The following is an 18,320-nucleotide window of genomic DNA, read 5'->3' as shown; positions in this document are numbered from 1 at the left end:
GTGTGAATCGTGGCCGGTTTCCGGGCGACTCACTGTTTTCCCTACGGCTCGGTCGTACGGCTTGTATTCCGTACTTGTCGGTTGTAATTCACATGCGTTGCATCGTACTGCACGGGTCATACGGCGCCGGTCCATGTCGGTCGGTCTCCGTTCCGGGTCCGTGTCGGTCGGTACGTTTTGCGGCCAGAATCGGAGTCGGCCCCTTAGTGTTGGATTTCCTTAAGACAGTGATTTCTGACCAATTTCATTTCCTCTTACATAAGAGAGCAAGGTGGTGTATCATACCACTTCTCTACCGTGTACTGTCCACAGAGCAATGGGTTACTTGAAAGGCTTAATAAGACCCATAAAGTCATGATGGAAACCGTGCCAGAGGACCTAAGGAGAAATTGGAACCTTCTCTTGCCTTCTCTCTTATTCGCTTAGTGGTACATTTCACAGATGGAAATGGTTTTCAGTTTCTTGGAATTCCTGCTTAAGCATCCAGTGGATGTTCTGCTCACCTTGTTTGGAGATGGATGGGAATAAAGTTTTGAATCACCTCAAACAGATGTGGTGGACAATGTGAGAAGTCTCATGAAGTTGATGGCACAATACTGCCTCAGGCATGGAAAAACCTTCAGGGTAGGCAGAGGCTGATGAAGAAACGATATGGCCAGAAAGTGATGCTGCCTAAATACCATGAGGGAAAGAATTTGTTGGTCCTGAAGCTCATGTGTCCCAGAGCTTTGGAGGATAAGTTGAGTTGGGAGTTTCTGAAGCAAAGCTGAAAGGAGATGCGTTTTGCTGCGTCGGTTCTGCACACCGCACCACAGCTATGCTGGCAGCGCTCCTTCAGGCCTCCTTCCAAGTGTCTAGGACTGCAGTGATGTAACTTGAGGGGGTAGGGATCCCAGAAGACAGAGTCCAGGTACATGTTCAAGCTGGTTGGAGACTTTTCTGTCCATGAAGGTCTGATCGGAATGCCAGCCAACTAGCTCTTGGAGTCACTCTGGTATTCCTGGCTTCAAGATGCAGGTTGAGTCCTTCTCTCTCAGGCAGCAAGGGCAAAAGAGTAACGATGTAGCAGCCCTTCTTACAGAGCAGCACAGCAGCCTTACTAAGTCTTTCAGAGGTTCAGAGGTGTATTGAAGAGTTGGTTCTGAGGGTCCATTATTTATACCTGGTGACCAATTTGAAGAAGAAGAAAGTGCTGGAGGATTCCAGCCCTCAGAGGTGCTTGGAATTTATTGCCTCCCTGCCCTGACTCTAGCTTACAAAAGATTAGTGTCAATCCATTTGTGAGTGGGCTCAGCAAGTGTGTTAGGTGACAGCTCATCCCCCTCATAAAGTCAGAGATGGTCAATCCTGCTAACAACTATTCTCCTTTGTCTCTCTGTCTGGAAGCAATACACAAAGACCAACTGCCCGCTACACCTAGTCATGTGACCCAGGACACAGGCTGCAGTGACCAAAGGATTAGGACGAGAAAATACCAACTTTCTTTAAAAGTAGCATAGTCAGAATTGTGGCTTAAAATCCTACTTTACTATTAAAGATGGTTTTAAATTACAATTCTTAGACACCAAACTTGACATTCCTACTTTCTCCCAATTGAAAGTTAGTACTTATTAAATGTAATAAGATAACCGAATGTTATCCTAATGGAGAGGTAGGCCTTCCAATAGTGAAAAACAAATGTAATCGTTTTTCTCTACCTGGACAAGTAAAAGTTATAGTACATGTCCAGAATTTTAAATTCAGTGCACCCTGCCCTATGGGCTGTTTATGAGCTACCCTAGTAATGACTTTTATGTATTCAAAAGAAAGGTTTAGGTCTGGCAAAAGGTTTAATTTGCTAGGTCAGAATAGCAGTTTAGTACACCACACACAGGCTGCACTGGCAGGCCTGAGACATTTTAAAGGGCTACTTAAGTGAGTGGGTACAATCAGTACTGCAGGCCCACTAGTAACCCTTACTTTACAGGCCCTGTACTATAGAATTACCAGCAACTTAAATGTGCAAATTAGGTAGGGATTCTACTTTTTCTTGGAGCAGGAGATGGTGAAGATTTTTCATATGATGAAAGAGTAAGCACAATGTCTGGCTATGCAGCAAGTGCAACAACCTGCTGTGCTGTAAGCCTACCTTTCTGCTTTCTGCTATGCTGCAGCCTCTGTAGGTTCAGATGCAGCAGAGTATTGTTCCTCTTCTCCTTGTTAGAAGATTGTGTTTACTAGGACAATTCTAATTATGACTCATTAGTGTCAACCATAATATGATTGTAGTTAACAGAACACTGAGAGATGCAGGCTTTGGTTCTAGTACCATGGATCCAGGATAGATTGCAATGTCTTTCTGCTCAGACAATTGTGTAGAAAATACACTGCATTGAGCAATTTCCCAAAAAAAGATATAAGGTTTGTTGGCAGTTCTCTTTCCGGTGGTGACAGAATTCTCATCATTTGTCACTTGGTTTCTTGATGGTTATGAAAGACTTCCAGATTTTGGTATCAGAAAATTCTTCTCTGTCATATTCTCATCCTTACGAAGGCAATAAAATATAAGAAGGGATAGCGTCAGACATGACCATTCTGTTGAATGTAACACATGTCATCATAGCACGGAACAATAATACCATGTATACACTAGTTGGTAGACTGGGTCCTAAGTTAGACAAATATCTTTAATTAAAATCTTATATTGCAGTAATATTTAAAAATGTTTTTCAATACTTTAAACTGACCTGATTCATACTGATGACATGCAACCACCACACTCACTGGGACCTGTCATACGGAAAAACATAATATTTCTGGTGATCTTCTTGAGCACAGTGGATGAGACCCAAGGATTCATTAATTAAAAATAATATAAGGGCAGGTATTAAAAAAATCGAAATGAGAAATATTACCTAGTGGTCCACAAGGATCCAGTATTTTCTTTTCTGGCACATGTGCATAAATGATAGCAATATACCTCACTGTATGGCATTGACAGTTCACTATCCATCCTTGGCACTGGAAAACATGTCTTTAGTGTGCTCTTACACCTAATGGTTATTAGACTAACAATGTGCTGGTAAAAAAGAAATCCTACATTCAAGATGACTGATGTTTACAACTCCTAAAGACTGCAATGTGGGTGGATCCAAAATGTGTATTGCCCAATGAATACGCCATGTAGAAGGAACTCTAACCTAGTGACCTTCCCTTTATGTGTTATGTATTGATGATGCATGATCCGGTACACAGCTAAAAGTGTCTCTATACATAACTAAATGTGCTTCTTTCGTGGTGCTGGAATTGCTTGGAGCTCATTAAATTCATTTTATGGGACTGCAATCAAAGGTAAACTTCAGATTGTACATGAATTCACTGTTTACAGTTCTTGTAATTTTTAACTAGTCATATATTTCAATACTGGTCAGAACAAGATAGGCAGGTAACACTGAGAAGTGTGTGACCTGCATTACACATGACAGCTGTTCCGTAGACACTCTGTAATCACAAACAACTTTCCTGAAAGCAACACAGAAGTCGTAGTGCTTTTTATGGTACTTTGGAATTTCTTCTTAAAATGTATGCCCAGTGCAGAATCTGTAGGTTTGTACAATTATGGAAATGAAAATGGAGGGATGGAGAAATGATCTGCAAGCACATGGACATCTTTTCTATGACCTAAACATTGGGACACAAATCTACCTGGAATCTTTCCGAGATCAGATTTTGCCTTCACTTCCGCTGACCTAACAGATTTACTCTCTGCATGCAGCATTTGCTTAAGATTGAGATCCAGAAGAAACTCTTTTACACATGCTTGAGCGCATTCTTGCGACTTTAAGGGCAAAAAAACGAAGTAAACAAATAGGTATTCTTACATAACTAAAATATATGGGGAAAAGGGAAGATCAAAAGTGTTTCCCCACACTCTAGAAGAAGCAGCCAGTTTCAGTTAACATCCAGTTGAAAATATATACTCATTCTGAATGGATGTGCAACAAACTAAACAAGGAAGTGTCTATTTGCTCAGCCGCCAGCCAAATGGTACAAAATCTCTACTATCTCTCAGTGGCAGGCAAAATAGTACATGATCTCTTCCCTTTAGCCAGCCATCGACTAAATAGTAGAGATGATGTACAATTTGACAACCGCTGGATAAATAGAGTGAAGGAGGTCTTTATTTCGCTGGCCATAAAGAAAAAATGGACTCCAGGTAATGTTAGTGTGGTGGCCATCTTTTAGTGGGGAAGCAACATGCGTGAAGCATTTGAAAATAGGCTCATATTCAAATGTACAATAGTTTGTAAAAAGTTAGGTGCACGCAGAATAAGCTAAGCTGTTAACAGATGAAAAAAACATAAAATCAATTTTCAATAAAATATTTATGGTATCTTAATATTCAAATTGACAAATCAAGATATATAAATCAAACAGATGCTTCAGTATATGGCACACAGAAATGATGTGCTTCAGTCAGTGGCAGTACCACAGAGGTGCGCGCTCCAGGGCCCGCCACAACTAGTTCAGTTTGCAGGTTTCTGTTATTTTCTCCCTGCTGTAAGTTGCACCATTTTGGGAATCTTCCCTTTGGGAAGAGGCATATTTTCCCTTGGTCTGCGTGATAGTGGCTACGCTGCCATGACCATTGGTGATGATGACTGTGCCAAGTATGATATGTTCATGGACACTGACTGTGCCAAGTATGGTTTGTCCATGTACACTGTTTTCCCTTGTAGTTTGATTCCACTATGGGGACTACATATCCCAGATGCCCCGAATGGTGGATATTTTGGGTGTGGCTGCATGCATAAAGTGTGACCCCGCCCCTATGGCGATGCACACTATTCTCCTGCTCTTGTCGAGTCTAAAGCTCCTGTTGCCATCGACGTTTCCGCAGCAGCCTCTGCAGCCTGCAGCTGCCCTGGATTCCTACTGTGTGATCATGCTGGGGGTGCGCTGGCTTCTCCAGTCACCATTTTTAATTGCCTGCTCCCTCTCCCATTTCTGACTCAAAGAGGTCTCAGGTGAGTGTTTGCCTGCTGCTCTTAAGCTTTTACTGGGCAGGCCTTGGCACATGCGGTAAGCCTTTCATTTCACCAGGCACATGAGAAAATATCAGCATGTACATAAGCATGTAATAAGGCACTAGACTTTTTGGCAAGCACAGACTTCTAGTTTTCAGCCCGTATTCGGACTTGACTTCTTGCTGGCATACTTAGAGTAATTGCTAAGAAAGGACACATGAAGTGATAATAGCATTAAGCAATAAATACATTGTTTACCTATTTGGATTGTCTAGTGTGTATGATTTGAGGTGAGGGTGACATTTAAATGTGAGATGAGCCAATTCATCATCCCATTTCAACATGAACCTATTCTGTCAGAAAGCAGACAACTCCGCTGTGAAGATCTGCATGTTAGAAAAACGCACAGTCCACGGTATTTTACAGGAAGCATTCCAGCGAAAGTAGTTTCTGTTGTGCAGTTAGTGTGCTAACCTTTTTCTTTTTCAGACCTCCTTTTCTGCTGTTTCCATCCCAAACCCTTTCCCTAACCTGGCCATTGCAATACTCAGCGTTACAATGGCATTCTGAGTTGGAGGTGCCTGGAGGTGGACCCATAAAAGCACTGTGCAGGTCCCAAGGAAGATGGCCGCTGTTAGCAGAATAGTGCGCCCACAAATTGAATTCCTCCTGATTTGCACAAAGGTTTTTCTATAGCTCCCTTCGATGATCTATTGAAGGCTGTGACTCAGTTGCAACAGGATTTAGTAGAATCCAAAACTGCTACCGCTGCTCTGACAGACAGAGTGGCACAATTACAGGCTAACATGGGGAAAGTAATCAGAACCCTTTTGTGTTCCTCTGGCTAAAGACTCCCCGTTCAACCAATTCACAGCCCACTAATATTTCAGTCACAGTCCCCATTCGGACACCATTGGTCAAGTCTGAGTCATTCTCTGGAGACTCCGGAAAGGTACATATATTCCTCTCTAATCAAGTTACATTTTACATGCAGACCTAGTGCCTTCCCTTACCCATAATCTAGGATTGCATTCTTGATCTCATATTTGTCAGAAGACTCTGCCACGTGAGTAATCTCTCTGGTGCGACAAGACAGCCCCCCTTCAGTATGATTGGCTATGATTTGTGCAAGAATTTGAAAAGGTGTTTGATCGCCGGACAATTACGCTGTCTTCTGACCAAGAACTACTTTAGCTCTAACAAGGCAATAAAGACTTGATCACATACCTGACACATTTTAATAGGATTATAGTCTCATGCCTTGAAGAGAAATGATCTGCTCTCTTTTAGAAAAGCTTGAAGGATGAACTCAAAGACATCCTGGCACAAATTGATTCACAACTTCTTGTACTGACCTGATAAATTTGACCTTGCGTTTCGACCATCGTCTGTCAGGAAGAAAAGGAGAAAAGAAAAGACCAGGGAGGCCTAGTTGGTATTTTGAGAGGGTCATGTTTCTAAGTTTCACCCCAAGATACTGGAACAGAGCCTATGTAAATTGGTACAATCCATCAACCTTCATCCAAAGATAAAAAGAAAACCCATCGTTGGATTAGGCAATGTCTCTATTGTGGCCGAAAAGGACATTTTGTGAAGGAATGTCCTTTCAAGCCCAAAAGCAAATCATCTCTGCCCATGCCACCGAAGAAGACTGTGGCAAGTGCTGATGCGGGGCAGAAAACTAGAAGGCTTGAGATCAAAGGAAGGGTTACTCTTGGGTGTCTTCCCTTACCCCTTGCTCAGAAAGACATACTCCACAACTACAGTTTAAGGTAGATCGTTTTTGACCTGAACACATTCAAATAGTTTGTGTTCTCATTTTGTAGATTCTCACACAGCTCAACAACTAAAAATTACTTGTGTCAAAAAGGCAGTCACTGAAGTGTTACAGGCCATAGATGGCAGTGTTCTCTCAGGTAGTCCAGTGACTTTACGAACCATGGCCCTACAGATGGTGTGTCCTGACCCCAAAATCCCACATAGATTGGAAAAAAAAATCATTGTAGTTTACCTCATCCTATTGCCAGCAAGGGTGTGTGTCACACAAAATTGAAGACTTTGATCCATCTCTAAGCCTGCAGTAGCCACAGCAGCTAAAAAAAGACATAGATGTTCCACCTATAAACAGGTCATTTGCAGATGTGAATGATGAAAAGGAGAATATTCCCACCGCATCGACTGTATGATTGTCAGATCAATTTGATGCCTGGTACCAGTGTGCTGAGCTGTCGCAAATATGCCTTTTCTCACCAGGAAAATCAATATCTTGATTGATACTTAGTCAACAGATTCATTCGCCCCTCCTGGTCCCCAGCTGCCTCAGCTCCCTTCAACCCCAAGGCTAATGGAGAACTGAGAACATGCATCGATTATTGAGCATTGAATAAAATCACAGACAATTACCCCTCATTCCGGTTTTATTGGACAAAGTAAAAATGGCTGTAATTTTTACTAAATGGACTTAAGAGGTGCCAACCACCTAGTGTGCATGCAAGCTAGGGACGTGTGGAAGACCGCTTTCAAACGACATTATGGACTCTTCAAATATACAGGTATGCTCTTCGGACTACGTAATTCTCCTGCAGCTTTCCAGTTTTTCCATAGTGACATCTTGAGGGACTATTTGGACTTGTTCAATGCAGTTTATATTGATGATATTGTGATTTATTCAGACAACAAAGGTAATCATTGTTGTCCCTATGCAGAAAACGTTTTTACTGTAAATTAAGCAAATGTGAATTCCACGTTGCTTATGTAGAGTTCTTGCAGGCAGTAGAACAGGCAGTAGCAGAGTGGCCCCCACCGAAATTAGTTCGAGATGTGCAGTGTTTTCATGGCTTTGTCAACTTTGATCGTCATTTTATTGACCACCTCTCACAATCTGTGGCACCAATCAACAAGTTGTTGCACAAATAGGAACAGTTTGTATAGTCATCATAAGCAGGCGCAGCATTCAATACACTTGTCTGCCTTTACCACTGCAAAAATTCATGCTCATTGAAATGTGGAAAAACATTTCCTTGTTGAAGGAGATGCGTCCGATGTCGCAATAGGTGCCATCCTATCCCAGAGAAACACGGACACAAGGTAACTCCACAGAGTCGCATACATGTTCAAGATGTGTTCAAGGAGTGGAGGCACTATTGATAGAGATCAGGGTACCTAAAATAAACCCACTACCACAGATAGAGTAATTTCACAGTTACACGCACATACATTCATCATACGCTAGGGCCCATTTCACCAACATACGCTCAAATACTCTACCAGCAATAAACCTGTGGGAAGAAAACTCCTAAACCACCCTGCATCTATATCTAAGCGATAGGACCTGATTATAGTGGTTGTCCCTAAACATACTCTATAATCTATACAACAATAATCAAAAATGTACACAATAATTGACAAGAAAGAATATTCAACACCATGTTTAAAAGTTATATTGCTTTATCTAAAATTAGTCAAAGTAAATCAATCAGAATAAATCATTTCTCATAGTTACCTATTCTAACTAAGTGTCAGAACGGGTCAGGACCAGTCTCTCGGTAAAGTCTCTCAGGACAGAGTCCTCAGCATCGAACCTCAGCAACGCGTGAAGGCGGCCAAAAGAGTGGGGAGAGCCCTCCCTAAACTAACAGTTTTTATAATGGAAAATACAATAGAAACACACATAAAGTTGGCTGAATAAACTGTATCACCGAGCAGAACGAGAAGGAAGAAATGTAGCTTTGCTACATCTGGAAATCTCCGCTCAGGAAAAGTCACAAGGCATAAACTACGGAACAGGAACCAAGGAAATAAAACATGTAACACTTTTAATCCGATTCCTCCTCGGCCATCGAGCCACAGTTCAGAGTTTCCCTCTAAGGCCCCTTTGTCCTTTGAGAAAGCCAAGGACACTTTCACTTTTCTTGGAGTACACCCAAAGCTGCTGCCGTCCTCATGGAAAATTTCATAGAAGGACTATGGTCAGTTGTCTTCAACCTTTTTCCAGCAGGGGTCCCTCTTGCCACATCACAGAAATATTCACTCTAGGCCAGGCTCTCAAATCAGCCATCATGGATTAGGCCTCCATAGGCCACAATAGACCATCTCAATTTTAAAAGAAATAAAACAACGTTAATACAACATAATAATTAAACAGTGTTAACCCCACTAATACCCTTATGTGTATGCATTTATCTAGCTTTGCAACATAAAAAGCATTAATTCTGACAGCGTTTTGTGCTCAAAATAAATAGCACACAGCAACGTTTAAACATGAAAACTTGCACGTTATTGTAAATACATGAACAGCACAAATAAGCTAACCCTCATGTAACTTTCTCTTGTGTTAGGACAAACGGGTTGATTAGTGAGACATACTTACACAAGACAAATAATTAATTGTTAATTATTAATAAAATTAATAAAACGCATAGACATGCCAGAGCTTCAAAAGCCCCAGAATTTTCTAAAAGAAAACTCTGCTCCAGCAATCCCCCCTTTGGTGATTTTATCACCAAATAAACCCAAAAAAAAAAAAAAAGATTTGTGAAAATTTAGTCCCATTTTAGGAAATCAGAAATGTCTCTTCCCTTTAGACAACATTAAACACCAGTCACTCTTTCATCATCTCTCTTTGTCTCTAAATAAACACTCTCCCTCAATTCTTCTAGTTCAATCTCTTCTGGTTCTCTTTTTGAAAGTTTCGAATTCTTGTTTTTCTTTTCATTTTTCAATTTCTCTTTCCCTCTCCTGTTTTTACAACACACACACACCAATCTTAGTATCAGTAAAGCAACAATTATACAAGACAAAGGAAACAATATTCTACCTATAATAGTACTACCTATTTTTGCAATAAAATCCTTAACAGCTATCATTTTATTAGCTAGTTTAGTCCATAAACTCCCAGTTTCAAGTGGTACTAATTCTTCATGCAAATCAGTAATATTTTTGATATAGACCTTCAGGTCTTTACTTTCGTCAGGAATGTAAGTACAACAATGTTGGACTTTCAAAATTCCACAAACTCCACCCTCCTTAGCCAAAAGAATATCAAGGGCAAGTCGATTTTGCATAGACATGGCACGTACGGCACTTAATTCCGTATTCACCAAAAGAAACCCTCCTGCGGTATTTGTCGATAAGCGATCAACCACTGTGGACAGTTTCCGAATTCCATAAGCATTTAAAGAAATTCCCACTGCTGGAATCAAAACCCCAAAAATATCACCCACGATTTCAGACCAAGTTTCTCTCTTAAAACGCGTTAATAGATTAATGTTTTCTACATCTTTTACTTTATCCGTATGAAAAATTTTAGGAAAAACCAGGCCCACATAACATGTGCCATACCAATGGTCAGGCAACTTGTAATAAGCCTTGTTCCCACAAACATAGTATACTCCCGGAAAAATCGTATCTTCTCCACCTCTGAAACCCCAACCTGTTGCAATGAAGTATGTATCATGGCACTCACTAGTTCCCACAAAATATGTATCATATTGGGATTTCCTTCTGGTAATGCATAGTTTACCCTTCTGCGGTGCATCTAGAGCCAAAGTTGGACTAGCCCCATTCCTCAACTTCTTTCCCATCTCCATGTCCCAAATTGTCTCACTCACTTCATATTTTCCCCCCTTTTCATGCATGTTCATTCTCCTTTCCTCAACCATATCCAGGAAAGCTTTCTCCTCTTCTTTCAAATTGCAAGTTAAATTATTCTTAAAAATGTAATCTAATGTTAGTCCTTTTTCTTCAATAAAAATCTCACCAAAAGTGTTAGCTTCTTTAGCTGGATTCAGCTCTTTGTTCATTGGCAAATGCCCAAAAATACTATCTCTGTTAGACATCTTATAATCTACTTTCCCTAACAAATAAAAAACACTACTTAAAATACTACAAGAAATACCATATGTAGCTGGCAAATGGTGATAAGTAACACCTTCTGAGACGGATGCAGGTAATTGCATGCAGACATAGCAATCCCTTACTTCCATTGTCTTCACATATTCATATAACAGTTTAGAAAAAACATTACTAGAAAAATTATTAATTGACCTATCTTTGTGTATGTAACTACTACTTCTAATTGGAACTACTTTTTGTGAATTCTTCTCTATATTAGTCATGTTTTCTGTGTCCATTCCAAATTCTACTCTAAAAGTAACTAATAAAATTAAAACACCCCATAGAAGCATTAATAATCCAGTACAACAGCAGCACATCTTGCACCACCTCTTTAAAAAGGCACATCTATTTCTATTCTCCTCTATGTTAGCCATTTTAGTTTAGCTTCCACTACTCCACTACTGTTTGAACTTTTCAATTCTTCAGTAACTCTTCAGCTTTCAGTTTATCCAAATGATCTCCTTATTCACTTGATCCAAGTGAATCCTTCTTTCACTCAGTTTGGATACTTGTCATTCTTCACTTCAATTTCTTCAACATCAAACTGTATCAGATCTCCAACGTCGGAATCCTCAGTACTCGACTCTTCTCCAATGTCAGTCAAGAGTACTTTCAGAATTTCACCAGTATCTTCCTCAACCACTTTTCTCAAGACCACTTCCGGATTATCTCGAGTCACTGTTTCTTCTTTTCCTTCTTCAGACAGTGTCACATAAGACCATTCCGGTGATCTGTACTTTTGGTTGGGTCTTTTAACTCTCCTTATTTCTACTGGTTCTTTTGATTTCTTTGATTCTTTTTCTTCAGCTCTTGAAGTTTGACTTGATACTTCATTCACTTGTTCAGCCTTTGATGAATTTGCTCTTATTACTCTGTATCTCACCCTTTTCACTCGGTTGTTAGGCCAACGATCTCCTCTCACAACCTTTTTCGGCCTCAATTGTTTAACACTCTTTTCTCCAATCGAAGTTCTTTTTCTCAGAACTCGACCTTCTGTTTGTTCATCTTCATCATCTGTTTCAAGTGCCTCTTGTTTCCGTTTCCCAGTAGCTTTTCTTTTCTCCACAGATTTTTTCACCACTGTTTGAGACTTCCCTACTTCTGTCCCTCCTCGGGTCTCCGACACGCAATCTTCTTGCTGTCTACTTGTCCCTTCACCTAGCTCCTCATCAATGTTTCCTACACCTCCTCGGGGGTCTTCCGCAATCTGTCCCTCTCTATCTTCTTCTGACCCTGTTTCTTCAAGAATAATCTCAAGTGGTTCTTCAATCTCTTCCTCTTCTGATTCAGGAGTGGGCTCAATGTGTTTTCTCTTTTCTTTTCTTTTACTCCCACTGCTACTTGAAACTTCAGGCTCTGTAACAGAATTCGATTCTCCCTCTGATACTCGCAGTGAATCTCTTGAAGCTCTCTCTGCTTCTTTTCTCACTGATTCTGTATCTTCAGGATCTTCACCATCACTGGAATCTGACTCTTCATAATACTCTTTACCAGTTCCCTCTCTCGGGCTTGGAACTCTCAGAGTATGACTTGCATGTACCCAGTGCTTCACTCCAGCACACTTTACTGCAGTTGTTGTCGTCAGAATGACTTGTCTTGGCCTTCCCCACCTTGGAATCAAGCAATTTCTTCTTCTGTGCACCTGAATCCTTACCCAGTCACCTGGACTTAGATCATGGGCTTGCTTCTTCTCAAGTGTTGTAGCTTCTTCTCCAATCTGGTGAAACACAGAATGAACTGCGTCAGCCAGGCCTTTACAGTAATCCAAAATCATGTCATCAGTTATTGACACCAATTTATTCACAGGCACGAATGCATGGCGCATAGCACGTCCCATGATTATTTCATGCGGGCTCAAACCAGTAGTTCTATCTGGAGTAGATCTCATTGTCATCAGGACAAGAGGTAACACATCTGGCCATTTCATGCCAGTAGCTAAACACATCTTTCCAATTCTATTCTTGATTGTGCCATTGATCTGCTCAACCACACCAGAAGCCTCCGGTCGGTATGCACAATGTAACTTCTGCTGTATTTTTAATGCTTCACAAATCAAACCAATTAGTTCATTTTGAAAGTGTCCACCTCTGTCAGACTCAACTGTAACTGGAAACCCGTACCTAGGAATCAATTCCCTCAACAGTAATTTTGCCACTGTTAATCCATCATTTCTTCTAGTCGGGTAAGCTTCCACCCACCTTGAAAACAAACAGACTACCACTAGAACATACCTCAGTCTGTTCACTTGGGGCATTTCAATGAAATCAATCTGCATTCTTGTAAAAGGACCTCCTTCTCTGCCAATTGTCCCTAGACTCACCACTGTCTTTTTCCCTGCGTTGAATTGCTGACAAATTAAACACCTTTGACAGATGCTCTCCGCAATTGTTCTAAACTTTGCATTGTACCAGGTTTGCTTAAAGGACCTTACCATCGCGTCCCTCCCCAGATGTCCCTGGCCATGATACATCCTTGCCATTGACGACAAAATTGAGTTAGGCATTACTGGTCTGCCATCTCTGTAGACCCAAACATGGTCTGTTTCTCTTGGAGCACAACCTGCTTTAACCCAATCTTGTTTCTCTTCCTCTCCTGCCTCATCTTGTAACTGCTTTACTTCATCCCACGTTTCTAGGACATTAGTAAACATCACAGAAAGGAGAGACATTTCTTCCATCCTACTCCTGTTAATAGATTGGTTTGTTTTAGCGCAATATTGCGCCACATCGTTGGCAAACCTGTTACCAACAGTGATAAAATCGTCCCCTGAACCATGTGCGGCACATTTTACAACCGCTAACTCCTTAGGCAGCTGTATCGCCTCAAGCAATTTTCCAATCAACTCAGCATTCTTTATCGGAGTTCCACCCGATGTCAAGAAACCTCTTTGTAGCCACAGTTGGCCAAAGTCATGCACCACTCCAAATCCATACTGACTATCAGTCAACACGGTTGTTCTCATGTCTTTCCCAATCTCACAAGCTTTTGTCAACGCCACTAATTCAGCAACTTGCGCAGATTTCACTCCTTTCAATGGTGATGCTTCCATGACCTCCGAAACTTTGCACACTGCATATGCTGCACATAGCACACCATTATCATTTCTCAGGCATGATCCATCCACAAACAACACATGGTCATTCTCAGGTAAGGGAATATCCCTTATGTCTGGTCTCGGTTTTGTACAGTACTCAAGCACATCCAAACAATCATGATCATCTTCCATCTTTATTCCCACATTTTCAATATCCGGCAAGAGTGTCGCTGGATTCACATTCACACATCTCTCAAGAGTCACATTTGATGCTCCCAGAATCACTTTTTCATATTTAGTCAGCCGACTATGTGACATATGCTGAGTTCTGCTTCTTGTCAAAAGAATTGCCACATTGTGAGGTACGAATACCCTTACAGGATACCCCATTATGATCCCCTCACTCTGTTCCAGGCTTCTGCATGTCGCAGCTACAGCTTTCAGACAACCTGGTAACCCCACGGCTACAGTGTCAAGTGTCGATGAGAAGTATGCAATAGGCCTTCTCAATTGCCCATGTTTCTGGATTAACACTGAAAGTGCACATCCATTTCTCTCACTGCAGTACAGTTCGAATTCTTTTTCATAGTCTGGCATACCCAAAGCTGGAGCCTCACACATTTTAGTTTTGAGCTCTTCAAATGCTGCCAGTTGTTCTGCATCCAGATCTAACGGATCTGTCATTTCACTTTTTGTCAATTTAATCAATGGCTTTGCTATCAGGGAAAAATTAATTATCCACTGACGACAATATCCCACCATACCCAGGAACATTCTCACTTCTCTCTGGGTTTTCGGAGCTTTCATTTCTTTGATTATTTTGATCCTGTCAGTAGTCACTTTTCTCAGACCTTTTTCAATATTATGTCCAAGATAATGCACCTCTTTCTTGCAAAATTGTAATTTGGCTGGAGATACCTTTAACCCTCCATCCGCCAGATGATTCAGTAAAGCTATGGTATCCACTTCACAAGCTTCACGTGTCTTTGATGCCACTAGTAGGTCATCAATATATTGTACTAGCACTGAGCTCTCAGGCATGATCAAACTTTCCAACGATTTCTTCAATAACTGATTGAATATCGAAGGACTTTCCGTATACCCCTGTGGGATACGACACCATGCTAAAATACGCTGGCCAAACCTAAATGCAAAAATTTGCTGGCTGTCATGATGCAATGGAATTGAAAAGAACGCATGACACAAATCAATCACTGTATACCACTCAGCATCATGTGGAATTTGATACAGAATCACTGATGGATTTGGCACAATGGGACAACATGCCACCACAATTTGATTAACTTTTCTCAGGTCTTGCACGATCCTGAACTTGCCATTAGGCTTTTTCAGTCCCATTATCGGTGAATTACACGGACTACTCAGTAGTTCTCTCAGAACTCCCTGCTGAATCATTTTCTCAATTATAGGAGTTATCCCTTCAATTATTTCTGGTGTCATTTTGTACTGAGGAATGTTAGGATATGTAATTCCCTCTTTCACTGCAATTTTTACTGGATCTACATTATTCATCAATCCCACATCCTCTCCTGTAAAATCCCAAACTGCTCTTTTCACTGTGTCTCTCAGCACTTGAGGCAAATCCTCCGGATTGAACACTGGAAATGCACCAATTAACTCATTTTCTCTATTCTCTAGAGTCATTCAGTAGAAAACATCATCATCTGGTGTCTCAAAAGCTATTCCATCTGGTGTACAAAAAATTGTACAATTCATTTTACACAATAGGTCCCTACCTAACAGGTTCACTGGACTCGTGTCACAGACAATAAATCTGTGCATGTCTGAAAATTTCCCTATCTGTACTTTTACTGGTTCAGTAAGACGTGTTCTGATCTGTGTATTGGCTACACCAACTACTTGGATTGCTTCATCCGAGAGAGGAAGATTTCTAACATCTGTTGACCTGACAGTTGATCTTGTCGCACCTGTGTCTACCAAAAAAGTAACACCTTCTTCATTTATTTTCCCATCCACAAATGGTCCTGCCTGGTCTATTTCTAGAGTTGCACCAAGTATGCATTCTTCTTCCTCTCCTCGGCACCGTCAATAATCACCCTCAGACTCACTCCCTTCACTCTTTAACAAGTACTGCTGTACTTTGTTAGTACGTCTCGGTTTGTTTACCTGCTCATCATTGAAGAATCCTGAGTCCTGATTGTACTTTTGTACCCCTCTATTCTGCGGTAAGGGCGGTTTTGGCTCTTGACTCTGCTGCTGTCTCACAACTTTCTGCTGTTGTTGCTGCTGGTTATTCCCATCATTCTGCACCTGTTGATTTAAGGATTTACCCTCATTATTCGCTAATGGTGGATTAGGACATTCAGATCTCCAATGTCCCAGTTGGCCACAGTTGTGACACGGGAACTTCTTTTTGGCTTCCTCAAGACTTCCCCTTCCTTTTCCTGCAAATCTCGGTCTATTTCCTCCATTATTTCCTGGATTATTTGCCTGTTCCACTAACTGTGCTTCCTGTCTTTCTGCAACTTTCACTTGTGCCCACATTGCTTTCTCTTTCAGCTTTCTTTGTTTTGCTTCAATTTCATCACTGAAATATTTTGCATGTCTCAGAATCTCATCTACTTTTTTACTCTGCCAATCCACTGTGTGTTCACGAATTCTTTCACCAATTTCAGGTCTAAGACCATATACAAACCTGTATACAAAATGACTCAAATCCTTGTCACCCAGGTGTTCATCTCCACTGAATTGTTTGAATGCCAGTATCAGCCTTTCATAAAAAGCATGAACTGATTCTTTTGCTTCCTGTTGTGTTCGATCTATCTTAACCCAGTCTGTCTCTTTTGGAGGAACTTTACTCTTCAGGTATACCATCACCTGATCATACTTCCTCATCACTTCTGGATCTGGTGCCCCTGTTCTTGAATCTCTTGGATACTCCTCAGTAGGCCAACTCACAACTATTTTACACTCAGTCCACAAGTCTGCTGGAACAATTATATCAAACAGACTATTCAGGTCAACCCACAGCACTTTTGACAACTTCACAAACCTATCTACCTGCCTATACCACTCGACGGGCTTTTCTCTCAATCGAGGAAAATCATTCGTAAATGATAAAATATCCTGTCTGGTCCATGGAACATGTACATATCCTCCTCCAGGTATTTCTCTCATAGGATAATTCTCCACTGGTTTCTCCTTTTCTCTCACTGGAAATGCTGAATAAGTTGTTCTATCCTCAGATTCCTCTCTTTTCTTATACCACCTATCCTTCCACTTTTCAACATCACCCCATCTACGCAGTAATGCCACCATTTCTTTAATCTGTCCTGTTCTACCAGAAGTATTCAAATTCTCAATATCTTTCTCAGTGAAATCCATCCTGTATGTTTTCTGTAAAGCCTTTACTCTATCAATATCAACTCCTTGCTCATTTGCTATTGCTCTTAGTCTATCATGTGTATTTTTTGCTCTCCATGTTATGCTCTTGCACATAAACATTAATTCACCATCATGATGACTCTTCAGGATTTCTGTTGGAACTGTTCCTGTCACAAGCTCTTCTAATTCCATACGTAACTTAACCACATCAATAACTTGTGAATCCTTGTCCTTTTTCTGTAGAACCTTCATCCAATCATTTAAATCGTCAACTGTTATTTCAGCAGTTTTTCTTACTGGAACCACTTTTTTCTGCGGTTCTAAAATCGGCATCCCTGAACAACTAGGTTCACTGACATCCAATAGTTCACTACATGTGTCATGTCTGGTTTGTCTCAGGTCACTTCTCCCTGTCCTTTTTTCTGAATCTCCTGAAGGACCAACTGAATTTGTCGATTCATTTGCAATATATGGAATCACCAGTCCATTCTCACCTGCTCTCTGTTTATCAAACACAGGCATAACTGGACCTATAGTTACAGGCACCGTAACAGCTTCCAGATTCTTCGTTAACTCCCTAATTTTCTCAGCCAGTTCTGTTGTCGTCTTTGCTAATTTTCTAGCATTTTCCTCACTACCTCGATTCTCTCTCTCCCTGAAAGAACTACTACCTCTTGATTCAGGTGTCATTTTTTCTTTCTCAACTGTATCTCTTATCGGAGAAACAACTGGTGTACTCTCATCTGGTTCTGTTCTATATGGAGGTGGTCTCTTGTAAATCATGTCATTTAAGACCTCATCCTCATACTCTCCATATCTTCTCATATCTGACTCAGAAGCTCTTTCCGTCGAAGGAGCAGAAGCTTCAACTGTTCTCATTGGGTATAATCCCTCTGACATACAAGCATCTCGCCATCTTTTCATTCGATCATGATGTGTTTCACGATCATGTCTCCTCCCAAACATGTACCTATAATACCCTCCAGACCTTTGCTTTTCTCGGTCATGTACTTCCTCTT

The sequence above is a fragment of the Triturus cristatus genome, chromosome 6, assembly GCF_964204655.1.
Source record: "Triturus cristatus chromosome 6, aTriCri1.1, whole genome shotgun sequence".
Classification (NCBI taxonomy): Eukaryota; Metazoa; Chordata; class Amphibia; order Caudata; family Salamandridae; genus Triturus; species Triturus cristatus.
Note: the sequence above shows the minus strand (reverse complement) of the source record.